The following is a 20,949-nucleotide window of genomic DNA, read 5'->3' on the forward strand; positions in this document are numbered from 1 at the left end:
ATTTAACCATGAAACCTCCCACACTAAAATGACAGGTGTTTCAGTTTCATTGTCCAACCCCTGTATATTCCTTTTTTTTGGCATATTTTGAACTGTAACATGGAGATAATTCTGGGGTAAAATGATTTTTGAATTGTAACTGTGAATTTGAAGCCATAGAGGGAAATGCTATAGGTGTTTTGTTATTGTGGACATTTTTTTCTTTCATAATTACAAAACAACAGTTACACCTCTTCATATTCTAAAGCACAAGTACATTATTCTGAGAGTCACACATCAAAAACCTTTTACATTCACAGTTTTGCTCCAGTTGTGTCATGAATCACGTATGATCCCTGCCCCAGTCAAGTCATGTCACAGTTTATCATCTCCTCATTGTTTCTCCCCGCCCGTCACAGAAAACATTAATCAGCATCATGCCACTCACCTGTTCTCTTCAGTACTTAAGGTCCACTCTCCCACAGCTTCAGTGCCAGATTTATGAACGGTTTTTGCCAAGTAGTTGTCCAGCATTCATGTCTCTTCTTGCCTGCCTCGTTACAATCCTGCTTCTGGTTTTTGTTCTCACGTCTCCTGCCTCAGCCCTTGTTGGACTTGTTCAGTCATCAGCCTCACGGATTTCGACCCTCCTGGATTTTGGATTCACGTCTCCTGTCCTCGCCCTCCACGGATTTGTTCAGTCATCTGACTCACGGATCTTGACCTTCGCCTACTCTCCCCTACCACGAGTTAAGTCTGCTCCTCCTAACCTGGTTACGCTTTCTGATCTTTTGTGTATGACCCCCGCCCGAACCATGGATTTTCCCCGAACTTCCAAGTCTCTCCAGAGTAAATTCCGTAAACACGGAAGTAACGTCGGACTTCATCCTAGGCTGTCCATATCATTCAGGAGTTTGTTCCAGACCAAGCGCTCTCTGAAAAGGTTAGTGGCTTCATTCAAAGTTAATTCTGCTCCTCAGTTCAATCCAGCCACTAACCTAATCATCTCCTGCTTAGAGCTCCGGATTCCCTTGACGTGTGTGTCCAGATCCTGCTTCCAGTTTGTTTGTAAAACGTTTAGAACTATTCAGGTGTCTGGCAACGTTGTGAAACTCGTTTTCCCATACATTACAAATTGATCCAAAATTATTGAAGCAAAACTATTTGTGCATTGCAACTGTGGAGTTTTGTAATTGTTGTTTTGTTTTTTTCTGTCTTTCACAAATGCAAAACAAAACAATCAACAAAAACCCCAAAAATCAAACAAAACACCTCTTCAGATTTTTAAAGAGGAACTAAACCCCAAATCAACTTTACATATATACTGGGCCTTAAGTGAGCAATATTTATGTTACTGTGCTATTTTTTTTATTTCATGTAAACTTAATTTAATTCAATTCTGCAATATCTGTCATAAAACAGCCCCGCGTTCCGGTATAAAACCATCTAACTCCGAACACTCACCTGTATGTAGCAAGTCAGGAGTTGGAATTGCTTCTCTGCTGCCCCAGCAGAGCCGGTGTTGTGCCGTAAAGTGATGGTCTGCCAAAAACTGATCGAGTAAGATCGGGCGCGTCCCCGCGAAGGAGCGAGCAGCGAGAGGGGGAGGAGCTTGCTGCAGGAGCGCGCCCAACCTGTCAGCTGAGTGTCTGGTTTTGAGAGTTCTTTCTTGGTGGTTTAGCTCTTGAAGTCAACAAAAGAAACACAAATAAAACAGTTATATCTGTATGGTCTTCGTTACAGCAAAGGCGTGTCTCGTTTATCCTTTTCTTCTTATAAAACCTGCGACGTTCTCACTGTGAAAGTTTCGGTTTCACGCTTTCGTCGTTTGTCATAAATATCTGCAAATTTACATTTTAAACTATAGCAGTAAGAATAAACTTTTAATCATTTATCTGCACTAACTTTGCTTGGATTTAGAACCTCTCTGTCACGCAACTGTACTGTGATGGATGTAACTTAATAAATGACAAAATAAAATAAAAAAAAATGTTTTTTGACGTATATTTGTTTCAAGGTGGTTATTATTCATTTATTTTGAAACAAATTTAATAAAATAGAACAGGTAGTGCCCAATGAAAACGTTGCAAAATTTCGAAATTATAAACTGTATTTCACTCAGAGGAGCTACATTTTACAGATCTCAGTGAAGGCATGAATTAAGTCCCAAATAGCAAAAAATCGATGTTTTTCTTTGCTAAAAAATAATTATGGCCAATATGTCTTGACCAATGAAATGTAATTTCTGCCTTAAATGACTCTATTTTACTGATGGGCTGAATTTCAGACCTCTGAGAATGCACTCTGTGCAACATAGCCAGAAATCTAGGTGTTTTTCCTCTGCCAAAAATTGATTATGGCCTTCTTTCTGACCATTGAAATGTAATTTCAGCCTAAAAGTGCTCTGCTTCAGTTTGAGAAATTATATTTTACTGATCTCACTGAAAACTGCCCAATAAAATACACAAAATGAAAAATATTGCACTATTTTGTTTGCCAAAAATTGATCAAGGCTTGTTTTCTGACCCTTGAAATGTTATTTCTGCCTAAAATAAATTTATTCCATTTAGAGGAATTATTTTTAACGATTTTGCTGAACACAATCTATCCCACACTAAAGAAAAGCCCAGCATGGACAATATCTAGGTATTTCACCTGCCAAAAAGTGATTAAGGCTTGTTTCCTTACCCATAAAATGCAATTTCTGCCTAAAATAACTTTATTTCATTCAAAGGGAATATACTTTAATGATCCTGCAACAAACAATCATTCCCACACTGAAAAATGGACCAAATGGACTATTTCACCTGCCAAAAATTGATCATGTATTATTTTCTTACTCATGAGACACTATTTCTGTCTAAAATTGCTTCATTTCATTGAGGGGGATGATATTGAAGACGTCTTGCTGAGCACAGACCCTCCCACACTGAAAAAGATCCCCAAAAGTACAATTTGGGGGTATTTCACCTTCCGAAAACTGATTATGGCTTATTCTATGACCCATGGAATGTAATTTATGTCTAAAAGTGCTTTATTTTATTTAGGGGGATCATATTTAAGACATCTTGCTGAGCACAGACCCTCCCACACTGAAAAAGATCCCCAAAAGTACAATTTGGGGGTATTTCACCTGCCGAAAACTGATTACAGCTTAGTCTATGACCCATGGAATAATATTTCTGTCTAAACGTGCTTTATGTCATTTAGGGGGATCCTATATAAGACATCTTGCTGAGCACAGACCCTGCCAACTAAAAAAGATCCCCAAAAATACAATTTGGGGGTATTTCACCTGCCAAAAAGTGATCATGTCTGTCAAGTTTTACACTGGAACAAAAAAAAAAAAAACTAAGCAGCTACAGGTGCACTCACATCTCCTTTTTGGTTAATATTTAAGTTAGATACCTTTTTTTTTTTTCACTTTGACTTGAGTTGTTTTTTTTTTTGTCATCACAAGCCCTTCCACTTACCCATGTTTATTTGCAAACAAGCTATCCACCTCAAATGGCTTTACAATGAATTTTTGCAGGACTAATCTGCCTTTAAATGTCTCTTTCCTAGGTGTTATTATCCAAAGCATGCCACACTCATTTCAATGTGTTAAACACCCCAAAAATGGCTGACATAGGACAGTTTCACTCATGAAAAAGTGACAGAAACCCACAAAAGATTCTATTCTTTATTTTTACATACCTGGTAGTCCTGGTCTCATTTCAACTGAAACTTTTTCAAGAGATCATGACCAAGATTTCTCGTACAAATAACTTATTTTATGCTATCACTTCAGAATCTATCAACATCTACGAACACATTTGTATGCTCAAATCAAAAATGTAAACAACACAGCTTTAAAAAGTGAACTGACTTAATTTTGATCAAACAAGATTTAAATGAACAAAAAAATTCAATTTGAAATATTTGTTCCTCTCAGAAATCAAAATAATATGCAACAGAACCCTGGATACATTAACACAACTTTTATTTTCATTGACATGCCTCACAGACAAATTTTCCTGTATTGGCTTTGAACTGCATCTTCACACAGTTTTAGTGGAACCATCTTGGACACACATCACATCCAATCTGTGTTGGACAAAGAGACAAAAACAAACAGTTGGCAACATTGATTTTAGAAAATTTGTGTCCGTGCACTTTGTTATTCTGAGGCTTATTACATTTTATGGAAATTTAAAAATTAAGTATTTTCATCTTTCATATAGTGTAAACATGTTAAATGTTACCCAGTTAGTGTCACTATCCATCAGTCCACAGAAATAACATAAGTTTGTCAAGTCCTCTACATAGCATGACAAAAAGGAAGAAAAATACATTGTTTATCAACGTAAATGTAACTGTAAATGATAATATTTAGATTCAACATACTAAGTTTCAAGATCCATTGTGCAAGGCAGTACATGTGTGCGGTTTTAGCAAGATACCTGTGTTTTCCAGTAGGCAGACAGCAATCTGCATTCTGATAGAATTGACACTTTCTGCCGAGTTGTGAAATGCCACTGGAGACCCGTCGAGGATGCACTCTGCAAACTGTTGGCCAAAAAAAAAAAAGGAATGTGAAAATAAAAAGGATGGGTTAAAGGCTTTGGTGATTTTTATTATAAACTGCTCACAAGTTCACTTTAGTTTTGTTTTCACCACTTACAATATAAAGGTCATCAGTATCAATATAAAATTTTACATCCGACAAGCATTACATGTTTTATGTTTAAGAATTATATCACAGCACCATAACTGAAGACTTTCTTTTTCTTTTATACATTTTGTTTTATACATTCTTCTGAAAAAACGAATAAATAAAAAATAAACTGTTACAAATTGTACGTCTCATTAATCATACCATCTGCCAGCTAGCCTTGTCATGCCTATATGCTTATTTCATCTTAGCATCAATACAACAGGTCTTAACATCACTGTCTTTTGTGCATAACAAATCAGAAACTCATATCTTTAATGCGTAATGCCACATGAAGTGGCATCTTGTTGGATTGGGTGACTGACTGTGTCACATGCCCATCTAGATACATTTAAGCCTTTGAGTCTCATGACTGACCTAAAATTCATAAGATTCATAAAGGAACCAGAAATTACAGACATGTCCACACATCCTTATGTGTTTCCACTAAGACATTGAAATACATGTTAATAAAAAAATGACCTGGAAATGTTTTCACAGTGTTTTATTTGCTGTTTGCTCTCACCCAATGGGTCCAAGAAAAGACTTCTCTTTTCTTCTTGCATTATAACCTGTACATACAAATCCAGTTGAGTCCAGGTGATAGGCAATGCAATTTTAAGGGATTTTGAATGGACAACAGAGTTCATTAAGTCATTAAATTTTACCACAAGCATCCAGTGATGGCTTTGATTGACTATCCCTATGAGATACTTGTACAAGCATGGGTCAATCTGAAGGTTAGAAAAAAATAAAAGTATTTAAATTGTGAGGGTACTTCAACATTAAGCATAAGACCCAAAAAGATCTCTTACTCTTATCTTTGGTTTCTTTTGTTGCCAGATATTTGTCATTTCAAAGGAATCAATGACAAAGGCCCTTTCCGTGTTTTTGTCATTGAATTTCTTTACAAGCAGGGTCAGGTATGCATTGATAACCTAGCGTACAAAAAAAAAAACCTTCAAGTTTCATTTACAAGATGTTGAAGTCAGTAGTTCTGAATATATTGACATCTTACCTCACTTTCAACTTCTTTTTGAGGGGCAGTGTTGGAAATGTCACTGAAGAATAATTTGTAGAGTCCAATTTTGGAGACTAGAAGATAGATTTTTTTACCCTCCCATACATCTTTCACATCTGTCATGAAACATCAAAATGTGATATATTTTTTTCCGTTAATCTTCAGCTTTAAATCCAAATCAATTTGAAAGGATTCCACAATACTATTGTTTCCTTTAAATCTTGTTTAATCTGATTTGGTCTTCTCAATATTTGTGTTTAACTCTGTGTTGAAAATTCTATAGAAAAAAAAATCCTCATCATGATTATTCTCTAAATAAAAAAATGTTTATATGTTAGGTCAGTATGTTGCTCTACCATTGCAGCACGCTCATGCAGACTTTGACATGCTTTCAAATAGAACACTCCATATAGCTTATTATAAGCATAAATTTAATCTGTCTTAGCATTTTCAATAGAGCTATTATAACTTGTATTGTTTGATTTCATGTTGAAACTTACTTTGGATAATTGAGGTGTTCAGTATGGACTCTGCCATGGAGGCTGGAGGAGCCTTGGACTGGGCCATGGACTGGCCTATGGATGGGGCTGTGGAGGCCGGTGGGGCCGTAGATGGGGCAGTGGAGGGTGGAGGGGTTGTTGTGGTGGCTGCAGAAGCTGTGGACAGGGCCGTGGAGGCGCGTGGGGCCGGTGGAGCCATAGACGGGGCTGTGGTGGTGGCTGCAGGGGCCGTGGAGGCTGGAGGGTCCAAGGTGGTGGATGCAGGGACCGTTGAGGCAGGTGGGGCCAGTGGAGCCATAGACGGGGCCGTGGTCGTGGCTGCAGAGGCCGTGGGTGCTGTAGGAACCGTGGACGGGGCTGTGGAGGCTGGAGAGGCCAGGGACGAGACTTGAGGGGAAGTGGACGAGGATGGAACTTCATAAGCCTTCCGGGGCATCCTGGGTTTCTCCTCCGAGTACATCAGATGATCCATGTTAATTCTGTGCTTGATGACACCCTGGTTGTCTTGGAGATCCACACTTTTTCCAGTAATAGATACTATAGTGTAGGGCCCCAGGTAGTTGGGGTCCAACTTTCCTCCTTTTCTCTGTTGGCTCCTCACATTAAGCTGCCACACTTTCATCCCTACATGGAATTTAGGGGTTGTTTTGCCTCTGCTGTTTTTATCACATTTAGAAGACAACACAGCCTGAATGACTTCATCCCGTTTTAGAATGTTTTCGGTGACCTTCTCCACAGACAAGTTGTCCTCCACACTGTTGTCAACCTTTGAAATAAGTTTCAGGTAAATTTAAATTTTGAGGAATGGCACTACATGAAAAAAGTTGATGCTTTTATGTTTGTATGTAAACCTCACCCTGTAATCCTCAGGGATTTCAACAGGATACTTTGCTTCTCTCCCGAACATCATAAAATATGGTGCTAACTTTGTTGTCACCTGACGCTTGGTCTGAGGCCAAATAACACTGCATCTAAATGCTTGTCCCACACCTCTGGTTTGCTCTTGACCAGTTTCGACAGTGCTCTAAATGAACAATGGACAAGAATTTGAAATTCTATCTAAAAGCACTTGATAACATTAATGGTAAGGAAAACAAATTCAACGTAATGTTTGTACTAAAACGTTTACCTCTGTATGGTGGCATTCATTCTTTCCACCAGTCCATTTGTTTGTGGATGGTACGGTGCACAAAGACTCCTTTGGATGCCCAGCTTCTCACACACCTTTCTGTTGATCTATGTGAAGAGGCAATTTAAATGCCAATTGGTTAAAAACGATTATTGTAAAACAAAAATGCATGTTGTCAACATATGAATGTGAAAAATTTTAAATGTGAGCGTTAGGTCACATTTGAAGTTCTATTTACTTAACTTATACCTAGGTGAAGTTATACTTACTTCATTCACAAACTCTTTTCCTTGATCAGTGAGGATCCGCTTTGGTGCCTCAAACTGACATACAAACTTAAGAAGGCACTCAGTCACCTCCTCAGCACTTTTGCTCTTTAAAGGATAAGCTTGTGGCCACTTGGTGTAGTAATCAATCATTACACAGATGTACTGATATCCACCAATTGTAGTTTGGAATTTTCCCATGAGATCCATGCCAACCAATTCAAAAGGGTAATCAGAATCAGCTTTATTTGCCAGGTATGTGTACACATCCAAGAAATTTGAATTTGGATTGTACAATGCTCATAATGTGCATACTTATACAATAACACAATAACAAAGAAAAAAGTCAGCCTACAAAATATATAGGCAGCAGTTTCCGTTAACTTAGTATTCCCACTGAGGCTTTGTACTGATTTTAATGTCCTCTCAATATATTATAAGTTATTATGTCTGTCTGTTTATATAAAAGAATATCAAGCTTACCTTTATTGGTGTGTACTCCACCTCTTGCTTAATTGTCACTTTGCTAGCCTGGCATGCTGACTCACCTGAGAGGAAATATGACATCACATTTCAGAAGATTTGAAATTAATTAAAACCAATCTAGTAGATAACGTCATTTCTATCTACCTATTACATGCAGTTGTTAACCTCGTAAGAAAGACATTACAAAGACTTAACATAATAACAAGAGTATAAAGCTGCATACTGACCCACAAATCTATGTCTTCAGACATCCCAGGCCAGTAAAACCGTAGAGAAATAGCTTCTCTTGTTTTTTTTTTGACCGCAGTGTGGACCACTGCTGCTGGCATGAAAACCCTGGAAGTCTTCATTGGCTTCATTCTGACCAACTAAAACCTTGGCTTTTACAAAATTAGCCTGGCCTCTGTGGCGAAGGTAGAATAATTGTTATTTTTATTATATTTATTATTTTAGGCAGAAATTGCATTTTATGGGTTAGGAAACAAGCCTTAATCACTTTTTGGCAGGTGAAATACCTAGATATTGTCCATGCTGGGCTTTTCTTTAGCGTGGGATAGATTGTGTTCAGCAAAATCGATAACAATAATCCCTCTGAATGGAATAAAGTTATTTTAGGCAGAAATAACATTTCAAGGGTCAGAAAACAAGCCTTGATCAATTTTTGGCAAACAAAATAGTGCAATATTTTTCATTTTGTGTATTTTATTTAGTGTGGAATGGGCAGTTTTCAGTAAGATCAGTAAAATATAATTTCTCAAACTGAAGCAGAGCACTTTTAGGCTGAAATTACATTTCAATGGCCAGAAAAAAGGCCATAATCAATTTTTGGCAGAGGAAAAACACCTAGATTTCTGGCTATTTTGGCAATTTTGCACAGAGTGCATTCTCAGAGGTCTGTGAAATTCAGTCCTTCAGTAAAACAGAGTCATTTAAGGCAGAAATTACATTTCATTGGTCAAGACATATTGGCCATAATCATTTTTTTAGCAAAGAAAAACATCGATTTTTTGCCATTTGGGACTTAATTTATGCCTTCACTGAGATCTGTAAAATGTAGTTCCTCTGAGTGAAATACAGTTTATAATTTCGAAATTTTGCAACGTTTTCATTAGGCACTACCTGTTCTATTTTATTTAATTTTTTTCAAAATAAATGAATAATAACCACCTTGAAAAAAATATACGTCAAAAAACATTTTTTTAAATTGTATTTTGTCATTTATTAAGTTACATCCATCACAGTACAGTTGCGTGACAGAGTGGTTCTAAATCCAAGCAAAGTTAGTGCAGATAAATGATTAAAAGTTTATTCTTACTGCTATAGTTTAAAATGTAAATTTGCAGATATTTATGACAAACGACGAAAGCTTTAAACCGAAACTTTCACAGTGAGAACGTCGCAGGTTTTATAAGAAGAAAAGGATAAACGAGACACGCCTTTGCTGTAACATTGACCATACAGATATAACTGTTTTATTTGTGTTTCTTTTGTTGACTTCAAGAGCTAAACCACCAAGAAAGAACTCTCAAAACCAGACACTCAGCTGACAGGTTGGACGCGCTCCTGCAGCAAGCTCCTCCCCCTCTCGATGCTCGCTCCTTCGTGGAGACGCGCCCGATCTTACCCGATCAGTTTTTGGCAGACCATCACTTTACGGCACAACACCAGCTGCGTGAAGCTGACACCCCACCCACTTGAAAAATTCCAGCAAATAGACAGAATGGTTAGTGCTTCGTTTGTGCAGGTTTGTGCCGTTAAAATTTTTGTTTGTGCTGTTTTGGTTTCTGAGATATTAAAGATTATTTTTTAGGTCATCCAGAGGTCACCATCCCCCCATTTTACTCCGAATTGAACCGGAGTGGGCTCATTTTTTAGTGCTTCGTTTGTGCAGGTTTGTGCCGTTAAAATTTTCGTTTGTGCTGTTTTAATTTCAGAGATATTATAAGGTTTAATTTCGGCCGATGACGTCACCATCCCCCCATTTTACTCCGAATTCAACCGGAGTGGGCTCATTTTTTAGTGCTTCGTTTGTGCAGGTTTGTGCCGTTAAAATTTTCGTTTGTGCTGTTTTGGTTTATGAGATATTAAAGAATATATTTTTTTAGGTCATCCAGAGGTCACCATCCCCCCATTTTGCTCCAAATTGAACCGGAGTGGTCTACCTTTTTAATGCTGTTTGTGCCGCTTTTATGTACAAGCTATATAATTTTCTTTCAGGCGATCACTGACGACTTAAATCGATGACGTCTATGGCCTGCGCTGAACATCATCACCACCAAGCAAGCAGTTATTAATTTCGTGTTTTTCTTTCATCATGCAAGTTCAATTGTGTTTTTATCCGATGTTGTAAAATGTATGCCTTGTTATAGTGTTTTGCACTTTATTCCTTAATAAAGATTATGAAACGTTTTTGGTCTCAAATAAATTTGCTTTAAATATGTCTACTAAGTCACCAATACCTTTATCTTTCTACACAGTAATTCAATATTATCCTCTCACAAATGGGAAAAATCCACCAGCTGCAGCTACACATTCCTTGCCCAAAACCTGACATGGTCTGCGACCACTATGATGTAATGTTTATAATTTCAATAACTGTTCTGTGTTACTGTTGTGGTTTTAATAATCTAATTCAGCTCGTGTACGCTGGACAAAAGCGGAAGTGCGAGTAGGTCATTGGCTCAAAGTTCATAACCAAGTAATTTACTTTTTGTTTAAATAAAATTTTTTAAATGCGTCAAGCATTAATTTCTCATTTCTGACATTAAATGTAAGAATTTTTAAAAGCGCTTGGCAACTTTGATATACTAAGTTCTCACACAATGTCATAGGGATTGGCTCCACCCACGTACTGACCCCCACCACTGACCTTGTTTTGGCGGTAATTTAAACGTTTTACTACACTTGTACAAGGTAAGTGAGCTAATAATGTTTAGGTTTTAGATAAAACACTGTTTTTTAAAAGTCCAGACTTTTAAAAAATGTTGAAACAAAGATTCTGCAAGGCTTCAATTTGCAGCTATTCCATTCATTTTTAGTCATCGATGTTTAGGCACATCAGTAGACTCCACAGAACTAAGACACATTTTTAAAGTTGAACAGATACTTCAATTGAAAATTCACAAGACAAGTAGTGGTAAAAAATTCAACATTTAAAATAAAATAAAAACATACTATAATTACAACACAGCATAAATGGCTTACAGATTTGAGAGAACAATTTAAACTGAGTTTTTGAGTTGTGATAGAATGCTGAAATATCAATGTTTTGTGGCTTTGGGAGATTATATAGGCCAGAATAATATTTTGATTAATGCTAATCAAAGCCTTTTCGTTCTTTAACTAGATGCCTCGACAGCCATCAATAGACAGGGATTCCCTTATTGCAGTTCTCTGCAGTTCAAAAGAAGCTATCCTTCTAAATGGCAAAATAGCCACTCCAGCTGCCACTATTTGGACAGTATTAAGTCAGCAGCTGGAAAACAAGATGTCTCCAAAAGCCTTGTACACTTTTGTAAAATCTAACAGACACAACATCTGGTCATGTTTGGAGATCAGTGAGCAGGAAAGTGATCGTGAGAGCAGTGTGGACACAGAGTTTGACTCTGGCTCCATTTCTCCTGGACAAGACGACTGCTCAGGTTTTCAGCTTGAAGTTCCTTTTGAGGAATGGATCAAATTTGTACCTGAGAAAGTGGAATATAATGACAAGTTTTCATCATCTGGCAAAAGGGAATATATGATTTTGAAGCCTGGCACTTGGAGTCATGTAATTAACCATCTGATTTGGAAAAAGATCAAAAGCACATGTACATTTGTGTTCCAGAGAGCAAAAGTTTATCCAACTGTCACAAACAAATATATAGATATCAAAGGCTTCTGTAAAGAGTGTCAAGGCCATATTAAAATGACTTGTGCTAGAGAGCCAACGGTAAACAGCCCAATGCTGCTTCAGTGCTCCATCGAAGACATTGATATCTCCTTGCACACTGGGCAATCCAAGAGGTTCATGTCTGGAAACCTTCGTGCACAGATTTCAAAAGAGCTGTGTGAGGGCAGGATGGAGCCGGCTGTATGGAGGTCAGCGAAGGCATCAGATTTGATGGATATTGGAGATGCTGAGCCAAGTCACCTTCCAAATTTGGCCACCCTACGAAAAGCTAAGCAGGAGAGAAGAGATTTGGAATTAGGTGACAAAGATCCCATTTTGTCTTTGCAGTTATTAAAATATAGCACACCTCACAGTGGTAGTATAAGAGACATTGGTCTAGACAAGTTCTTCTGCCACTATTGGAGTCAAACACAGCTACATGTGTATAAGGCATTGTCCAAAAAATGCCCCTCAGTAGTTTGCTTTGACACAACTGGCTCAGTTGTGAGAAGACTGGTGAGACCAAATGGTACATCTGGCCACATCTTCTTATATCAAGGCGTTCTGACAGGGGACAACTGCTCAGTCCCAGTTGTGCAAATGCTGTCAGAGAGACACAACATTAATGCAATTGCAACATGGCTGACAGAATGGCTTCGTACAGGTGCTGCTATACCAAAGGAAGCAGTGAGTGACTTTTCTCTGGCTATTCTTGGTGCTCTGGTGAAGGCCTTCACTCCTTACCCCGATCTGAAGACATACATTAACGAATGCTTCCGTTTGCTACTTGGGAACCAGTCTGCAAAACTTCCTCCTTGTTTTATCAGGGTTGATGTGGCACACTGCATAAAGATGATCTGTCAGTGGGACTGCCTGAAAAACAAGTCACACCGTGTCAAAGATTTCTTTGTCAGGGCAATAGCAAAGCTTCTTCAATCCCAGTGCTTGGACCATGCAAAACAGCTAATACATGCCATCACTGTTGTGGCCGTCAGTGAGGCAGAGGGTGATGATAGTTCTGGAGTCCCTCTCGAATCAGAGATGTGCAAAAAATATCTAAAAACCCAGATCACAGAAGACTCCATCATCATTCCAGCTGAAGCTCCAAATGAAATGTATCAAGTGGATCCTTTTGACGAGATCCAGACTGACCTACGCGGCTGGGTATCAAACATATGCGAGGAGAGCAGGTCACTCGCTGCAGCCAATGGGGATAGGGATAATATCCATTTCCTCCCTGATATTGTTCCACACATAATAAGACTAGCAAGTTACTTACCACTTTGGACAGGAGTAATGGTCCCCCTCTTCAAAAGCACCATCCTCACAGCAAGCTCAGCCACTGTTGAAGCAGAATTCAAAAATGTAAAGCATGGCCTTTTTAAACACGAGAACTTACCCATTCGAGTTGATCGCTTTATTTCTCATCATCTTTCCTTTATTGAAGGAAATATGCGGATTTGTTCTGCAAAAGCGAAAAATGATGAGGAAACATCTGGATTAGCAAAAGTTTCCGAAACAAACTCTGTATCCATGACTACCCACAGTGCTGAAGCCAAGACAAGAATGGATTCTCACCATTCTGTAGAATCCGATGAAACCACAAACATTCCTCCAACAGATGAAGACGTGTTTGAAACCTGGAGGGAACTAGTTCTTCCACCCAAAAAAAGGAAGAGAACTTCTTATCTCACTTCCTGCACTGAATGGCTCCATGCAGATCCATCGTTTGGGGCAAAAAGAGTGAAAGTGGGACTATTAAAAAATGGAAACCTGCATCAACCGATTAGAGTTGGGAAATCAACAATCTCTGTTCTGAACATATGTGCATTTGATGCGTTTTGTCAGTGCTTATGCTGTGCTTTCTGTGACAGCTCAGCATTTCAAAATGTTGTCAGGAACAACAGTGACAACCCCATCTTGCTGCTGGTAAAAGCCATTGCTACAGATGGTGTGACCCCAAAGATCTATTCACAGAGGGCAGAGCTGCTTAGTGCAATGTTTGAAAAAATCCAGTTGAGGTCTGGTGCCCATCAAATCGATGCCCAGTGCAATATCTCCACGGTCATTGGAAAAACAATGAGAAATATATCCAGCGTTTACATCTCAAAACACTGCTCTTCACAGTTATGCCAGCTAAACAAAGGAACAACAAGGGAAGTACCATTTGTTTCTCCTGACATTTCTGTGCTGATGGACTCTGGCATGGCTCAGCTTGACATTTCAGTGGAAAATGGACTCTTCCTTCCGGAGTCTCCCTGCCTTCGCCCACTACCGAAGGAATCAGAATGTCCACTTGAATTCAAAACAGGAGCCAGCACCTCAGGAAAAATGCTCTGTGCTGGAACTGTTACTCACAGCTACAGCATTGGAGAAATAACATGGATTGACACTGACCTTGCAAACACAACTCAGTTTCCTTTGAGTGAATTTCCCCCCACTGTTGCTCTCCAAGGAAAGACATTCTCTTTGAGAGGAGTCATCGCTTTCAAGGGAAGCTTGACTAAAGATGGTCTGGGACATTACATTGCATACTGCCGAAGAGCTCCATGTGTGTGGGAGCTTTATGATGACCTGGCAAATATAGTGAAGACTGTGTCTGAAAAGAAGACAATACAACCACATGCAGCGTTATACACAGCAGACTGAATGCTGTGAATCAACACATTTTGGGGGAAAATTTCTGAGAAGCCCAGATCAAAAGGCAAATACATTTTGCCATGGTTTGATATTCCTGACCAGAAATAGGTTATATTTTAATGTTCTTTGTTACAAGTTCTTAGATGGTTAAGTATGCCATATTTTGCCTGTGGTGATTTATAACATAAAGTTAATTTTCCAAATCAGAAGTGTTTATTCTTCTTTGAAAGTATAATGTAGATTACATTTTCAAACAGTAACTTGGTTATGCGTGATCTCAGAAGTCATGGTTACCTCTCTCAATTAATTAGAATAGAAAACCTTTATTGTTCCACAATAGGAACATTTGAGTGTGTCAGCACCAAACCATAAGGCATTGAAAGTACACAAGTTCATATTTATCTAAAAAAGTAGAAAACTTACCCAAACTAAAAGCTATAAGAAACAAAGTGCAAAAAACAATCACAAAAAGGCTGAAAGGGATTTACAATAAAAGAGAGGAAAAATACAATACTGTGCAGTTATCAGTAAGGTATAGGTTATATATATTAAATTAGGCGTGCAGAACAATCAGGTGACAGTGGTGACAGCATTTATGTAAACACTTGATCAGATAAAAACTTGATCAGATAAAAACTTCAATATTGGCATGAAAGTAGAAAACCTATTGTTTGTTGGAAGCAGTGATGGTTAGTCTATAAAGTCTAACAGCAGCTCTGATCTGCAAAAAAGTACTTTTGTCCACTTAAGGTAAAGCTTCACTTAGGCTAAAGTACCTCTCCATGTCTTTACTAGCTTCATGCATGGGATGGGAAATACTGTCCAACTATGAATATATTGGTCATGTGCCCACCTCATGCCCTGAATAAAGTGCAAAACACTATAACAAGGCATACATTTTACAACATCGGATAAAAACACAATTGAACTTGCATGATGAAAGAAAAACACGAAATTAATAACTGCTTGCTTGGTAGTGATGATGTTCAGCGCAGGCCATAGACGTCATCGATTTAAGTCGTCAGTGATCGCCTGAAAGAAAATTATATAGCTTGTACATAAAAGCGGCACAAACAGCATTAAAAAGGTAGACCACTCCGGTTCAATTTGGAGCAAAATGGGGGGATGGTGACCTCTGGATGACCTAAAAAAATATATTCTTTAATATCTCATAAACCAAAACAGCACAAACGAAAATTTTAACGGCACAATCCTGCACAAACGAAGCACTAAAAAATGAGCCCACTCCGGTTGAATTCGGAGTAAAATGGGGGGATGGTGACGTCATCGGCCGAAATTAAACCTTATAATATCTCAGATATTAAAACAGCACAAACGAAAATTTTAACGGCACAAACCTGCACAAACGAAGCACTAAAAAATGAGCCCACTCCGGTTCAATTCGGAGTAAAATGGGGGGATGGTGACCTCTGGATGACCTAAAAAATAATCTTTAATATCTCAGAAACCAAAACAGCACAAACAAAAATTTTAACGGCACAAACCTGCACAAACGAAGCACTAACCATTCTGTCTATTTGCTGGAATTTTTCAAGTGGGTGGGGTGTCAGCTTCACGCAGCTCACAACACCGGCTTCAGGCATCACTAAGTCAGCACCTTCAGCTAGCGGCTCAGGCCCGCTTGGCTCCATAAAGCCTCTCTTAAAAATCCTCAACCTCTACCCATGGTGAAACTTACAGTGTCTCTCTGCTCACTCTCTATGTTTCAATGTACCAAATTAAGCTAAATGCCACCTTCCCTCGTCCTCCTGACCACACACCCGCATAATTAAATAAAATTCAATTAAATTTGATCTATATATTTTTGTTTTTCCTAAAATCCACTGTACTCCCAGTGAACACTCATATGCTCACAGTTGTGCTGTAAGACACTGTATTATCAGCTGTGTAGTTCGCTCATACTGTCTCCTCAGTTTATTTATCCCACTCTTTATAAGTCCAACTGATTCAGAACATATAAGGCAGACTGGCCTTACACCCTATGGAAGTTAAAAAGGAAAGTGTATGCTTCTGTTCATTCTTTTAAATGTGTGATTTTTTTTATTTCTTTATTTTTTTTTTTTTTGTCCATTTTACGTATTTTTGACCAAGCCATTTTCTTTTACTCACTTGTCTGTGCACCACCAAGTCAATGTACTGTGAGAAAGCATGACCTCCCAAGCCAGTAACTTAGCAACCCGCCTTTAAGGACCCCAGATAGCTTTTTCTTTGTTGTTTTGCCCATGGTTGACATTCAACAAAGTGGTGCTCTGAGTGTGGAGCAGAATGTTGCTGATCTACATAGCTGTCCATCGGGCATGTTCAAAAGTCAGACATGGCCTTCATTTTTGCCAGTCAGCCTCAAATGTTCCTGCGTTTTGGTCCTACACACTAATATTATTGAAAATGTGGTCAGAGTACAGCTTTTGTACATACAATAGGTCTAACCCTTTGTGAATCCGTTTCTGCATCTGCAGGGTTGGTTAAAACATGCTTGCTCTTCACTCATTAAAGTGATGGTTAAGTGTCAGCAGTACTTGGCTTATATTTATGCGGTACAGCTGTGACTGTTTTGCAGTCAACAGGAGTCCCGCATGACAAAAATATTTTAGTTTCTTTACTGGATAATGGAATGCTCTTTAAGCTTGCACATTTTTTTACATGTTTTGGGCTTTCTGATCATAATCCTTTTCATCAACAATCAGAGACATCTCTACTTGTTTTCTATTTATTATTCGAAATTAGCAAAAAGCACAAAATGCATTCATTAGTTTCATTTTTGATGCAAAGGTCGTGGCCAATATTTTAATAGGCTCATTAGCAACCTTTATTTCCACATTTATGTCGTACAGTGCTCTGCAGAGTTAGAGTTGAGAAGTTGTGGCATGGGAATCTGGGAATGCTATGAGGTTCACTTTTTGGTTTCCTTTCTAAGTGAAATACACCATTCAGTCATAGCAATGTCAACACAACATGGCAAGAATTGTGAACAATTGAATGTTTAAAATTGAATAAATAAAAAGCTATTGCAAAATGTAACTAAATGTGCACAACAGCCATACCATGTGGTTATGTTGGTGTCAGTAAGTACAGAGTGTGTAAAAACTACAAATTACAGTATCTTAAAGTGGATGTCGAGTTAGGAAACAGGGAGGGTAAGCGAAACAGGGATTGATGTATTATGCCAAGACAGTGCTGCTATGGTTGCATTTAGATAATAGACCTGGCTCAGCAGCACACATTCTCAATGCCATTATAGATCAGACTGAGAGTGCTGTTTCACTGCATGCTGGATATTAACCAACAGATGCGCTTAACTTTATCTTATTTGTACACCAACCAAAAAAACAGCATATCTTTAACAATAATCCTTTATTTGTATAGCACCTTTTTAAACAATTGTTAGAGTGCTTTACATTAAAAAAATACATTAAAAACATTATAAAAGGTACAGCTGTAAGGATTATGATTAAATATTAATATTAATAAGATGAAAAAGTATAATTAAAATTCACAATTCAGGAAAATTATTTCTTAACCAAAAATCATTTCTTACGAATAGAAATCAGTGATATCCTCTGGTGTTGTGATTATGGACTCAAAGCCCTTAATAATTACATTTAGTTATGTATCATTAATAATTTATAATTATTAACCAAAACCAGTAAATGTCACTGTTTCTTCAACCGCTTCACCAAAGGTGGGGAAACTTTGACCTTATTTTGACAGATAAGTTACTCTTGCTCAAAATAAACACAAATATTTTCTCGTTATCTATGTGAACATTTATTAACAGCCCCAATATACCTCGCTATTCTGATTCAATAATCTTCACCTAATCAAGCATGCAAACATTTTACAGAAAACGGGATAAAAATGACTACCCTAACAATAATAATAAAATAAACTATATGTCCACTGAGTGCCTATAAAGATCAAACCAGCAGTTTTATGGACCAAATGTGCAATTTGGGAAAACTTGGAAAAAGAAGTCCTCCTGGTGTGCTGTTTTGCCAAATGAACAAAGAATCATAAAACTCTGATGGCAGGAACTCAGTGGAAAGACTCCAGTAATAAAACTGGGGGGGAAAAAGTGGTCAGGCTATGAGGCCCAGACCGCAGCTGCTTTGAATGGAAAAACTTTAAAAGTCCAACTTCTAACTCCTGGCTGATTTGGGATCAGCTGAACAGAAACATACACACGCACCTTGCTGATCGCTTCCGCACTACACAATTCAGCACACTTCCACAGCAAATCAAAACAGCTCAGCATAAAACTCAACAAATCAGTATTGCATGCAACAAGATGATACCTTGTATTAACTACTGGTGATTCTAAATTACCTTAACTGTGACTCATTCTGCCCAGACCTCTAAATGCAACTATCTGATTTAATATAAAAAGAACGAAATTACTTTGATTTCTTCTCTCCACCGGTGAGGATGGGTCGTAGGTGAAAAACGGGGGGGAAATGTGAAGAACCGTTTAGTCAACTGAAAAACAAGGGGAAACTCATCTCCTTGGAAATAAAACCTCTGTGGGTTTTCACCCACGCTGTGGTGTGTAATGTAGTGTGGCAGGGTCTTCAATCGGTATATTAATCTTCTGACCTTCTTGTATCAGACAGATTTCCAGCTTTCAAGCTCTTCCGGGAATGGCCGCGTGGAGGAAAGGTTCGCCTGCGAGATTTTGTCTCTCCAGTTATGTGCCTCCGTTGCATCGTCCCGTGAGACACGCTGGAAATGAAATGAAAGTTTATTTTATGCAGGTTTTATAATCCCGGGGGACGTCAGAACTACGACGTCTGTTGAGCTGCGCATGTTGAACTTATCGGCCTAGTCGGTCTGTCCTACCAAAATGGATAACCCCAACACAACAAAACACAAAGAAAACACAGAGACCACAGCCAGCATCTGAGTTAATCTTGATATCATTCATAATCCTTAATAATGCAGTTTCTATACTGTGATTTTTCTGAAACCCAACGTAAAACTTTTCAAAAAGTGGGTGGGGGTGGGGGGGGGGGGGGGGGGGATGAGGGGTTCAAACTCTTAGAAATTAGGAATGGACTCTGTTTATTACTTTAAACTGCACAAGCTGTAACTTAGCACATGGTGTACTTGACATATTAGGTTGGACTTTCCGGACCCACATGCACAACCACACCGGGAGACCATTTAACGTTTAAAAAATGTATTATACAGAAGGTTAGATCACTGGGAAAGTGAAGTTAGTCGAATCTATAGAGATGGTTGGCTGTGTTGTGATTATGAATATGAATATATTATTTCATATTAATACTTTAATATTTGATTAAACAATATTTCAGTCTGTTAAGGGTTGTCCTGTGAATACCAGCCCAATAAGGCAGTGGTATTAGGACAAAATTGAAAGAGATGAGCCAAGCTCTGCCATTATTGAACAGCAAAACTCTGTACACAAGAAATAAATTCACACAATTTCTTAAAATACAAGAATGTATTAACAAAATAAACTCAGTCAAACATATTTCAACCAACAAACTCTTTGCTATGCTAAAACAACCCAACTAAACTACCTAGCAAAATGAAAGAATAACGAAGACCAATGGGCTATGTACAATATGAACAAGTGAATCAAAGCTGGTTGAAAATCATGACCGAAAGAGTGATGCAATATTACCATGCAATGTTTACGTTTGAGAACCAAGGATTACCTTGAAGAATTTGTTCCTGTCTTACCTGTTCTTGGCTGTTGTTGGGACCCCAGCCATGGGTTACAACATTAAAGGCCAGTAAGAACTTTTCTGTGCACTCAAAATAAATCACATTAACCAACTTCCAGCACAGCCAGGAAAAGGAGTAACTTCCCGTGACGTCACTGTTTAAATAAAAACCCTGCTTTTGCAACAAACTGACCTCTTCCACGCAAGTCCACAGCATAACTGGACGGAAGGACGCAGCACGCTAATGTCTTTTTGCTGGCAAATAGACATAATTCTTCAAACTGGATCCAAGGGTGTCATACGATCCCGCGACCATATGCACTAAGTTAAGTAGGAATGAATTGCTGTTTGTGTATCTGGTATTCATTCATGAATTGGGGTAATTAAGGTACAAGCGTTGCTTTACTTTCTCTCTGAGGTCTACAGAAGGGAACTGTGTTCCAGAGAGTTCCCAGCAGAGATCCTGTCTCTACAACGCCGAGTGGAGCAGTTTTTCCCGGTCTGAAGGAAGGACAACGGGATCGCATCACCTTGGCTACAGCAGTAACTTGCAGTTTGGCCGGCCTGGCAGAACGAGCCGCCCCACCCGACAGCTACGTAGGTTAGCTCCAAGTTAACCCTTTGTTCACTGTGGATGCTTTCCTCAATTTTGTTGCCCC

General features: G+C 38.5%; 2 long non-coding RNA genes across 4 annotated transcripts; one reads left to right on the forward strand and one right to left on the reverse strand.

The window, feature by feature from the left end:
- Positions 1-493: 493 nt before the first annotated feature.
- Positions 494-1,983, forward strand: LOC124881359. The gene is made up of 2 exons (XR_007041633.1): positions 494-922; positions 997-1,983. It is a non-coding gene; the product is annotated as an uncharacterized LOC124881359 (long non-coding RNA).
- An 11,721-nt stretch (positions 1,984-13,704) lies between these two features.
- Positions 13,705-16,013, reverse strand: LOC124881076. 3 transcript variants are annotated; one of them, XR_007041523.1, is made up of 3 exons: positions 15,944-16,013; positions 14,343-14,544; positions 13,705-14,216 (listed from the first exon to the last, which is right to left on the reverse strand). It is a non-coding gene; the product is annotated as an uncharacterized LOC124881076 (long non-coding RNA). The 3 variants fall into 3 exon arrangements; XR_007041524.1 differs by lacking the exon at positions 15,944-16,013 and adding an exon at positions 15,362-15,464; XR_007041525.1 differs by lacking the exon at positions 15,944-16,013 and adding an exon at positions 15,009-15,022.
- Positions 16,014-20,949: the final 4,936 nt, after the last annotated feature.

This window comes from Girardinichthys multiradiatus, chromosome 14, assembly GCF_021462225.1.
Source record: "Girardinichthys multiradiatus isolate DD_20200921_A chromosome 14, DD_fGirMul_XY1, whole genome shotgun sequence".
Taxonomy (NCBI): Eukaryota; Metazoa; Chordata; class Actinopteri; order Cyprinodontiformes; family Goodeidae; genus Girardinichthys; species Girardinichthys multiradiatus.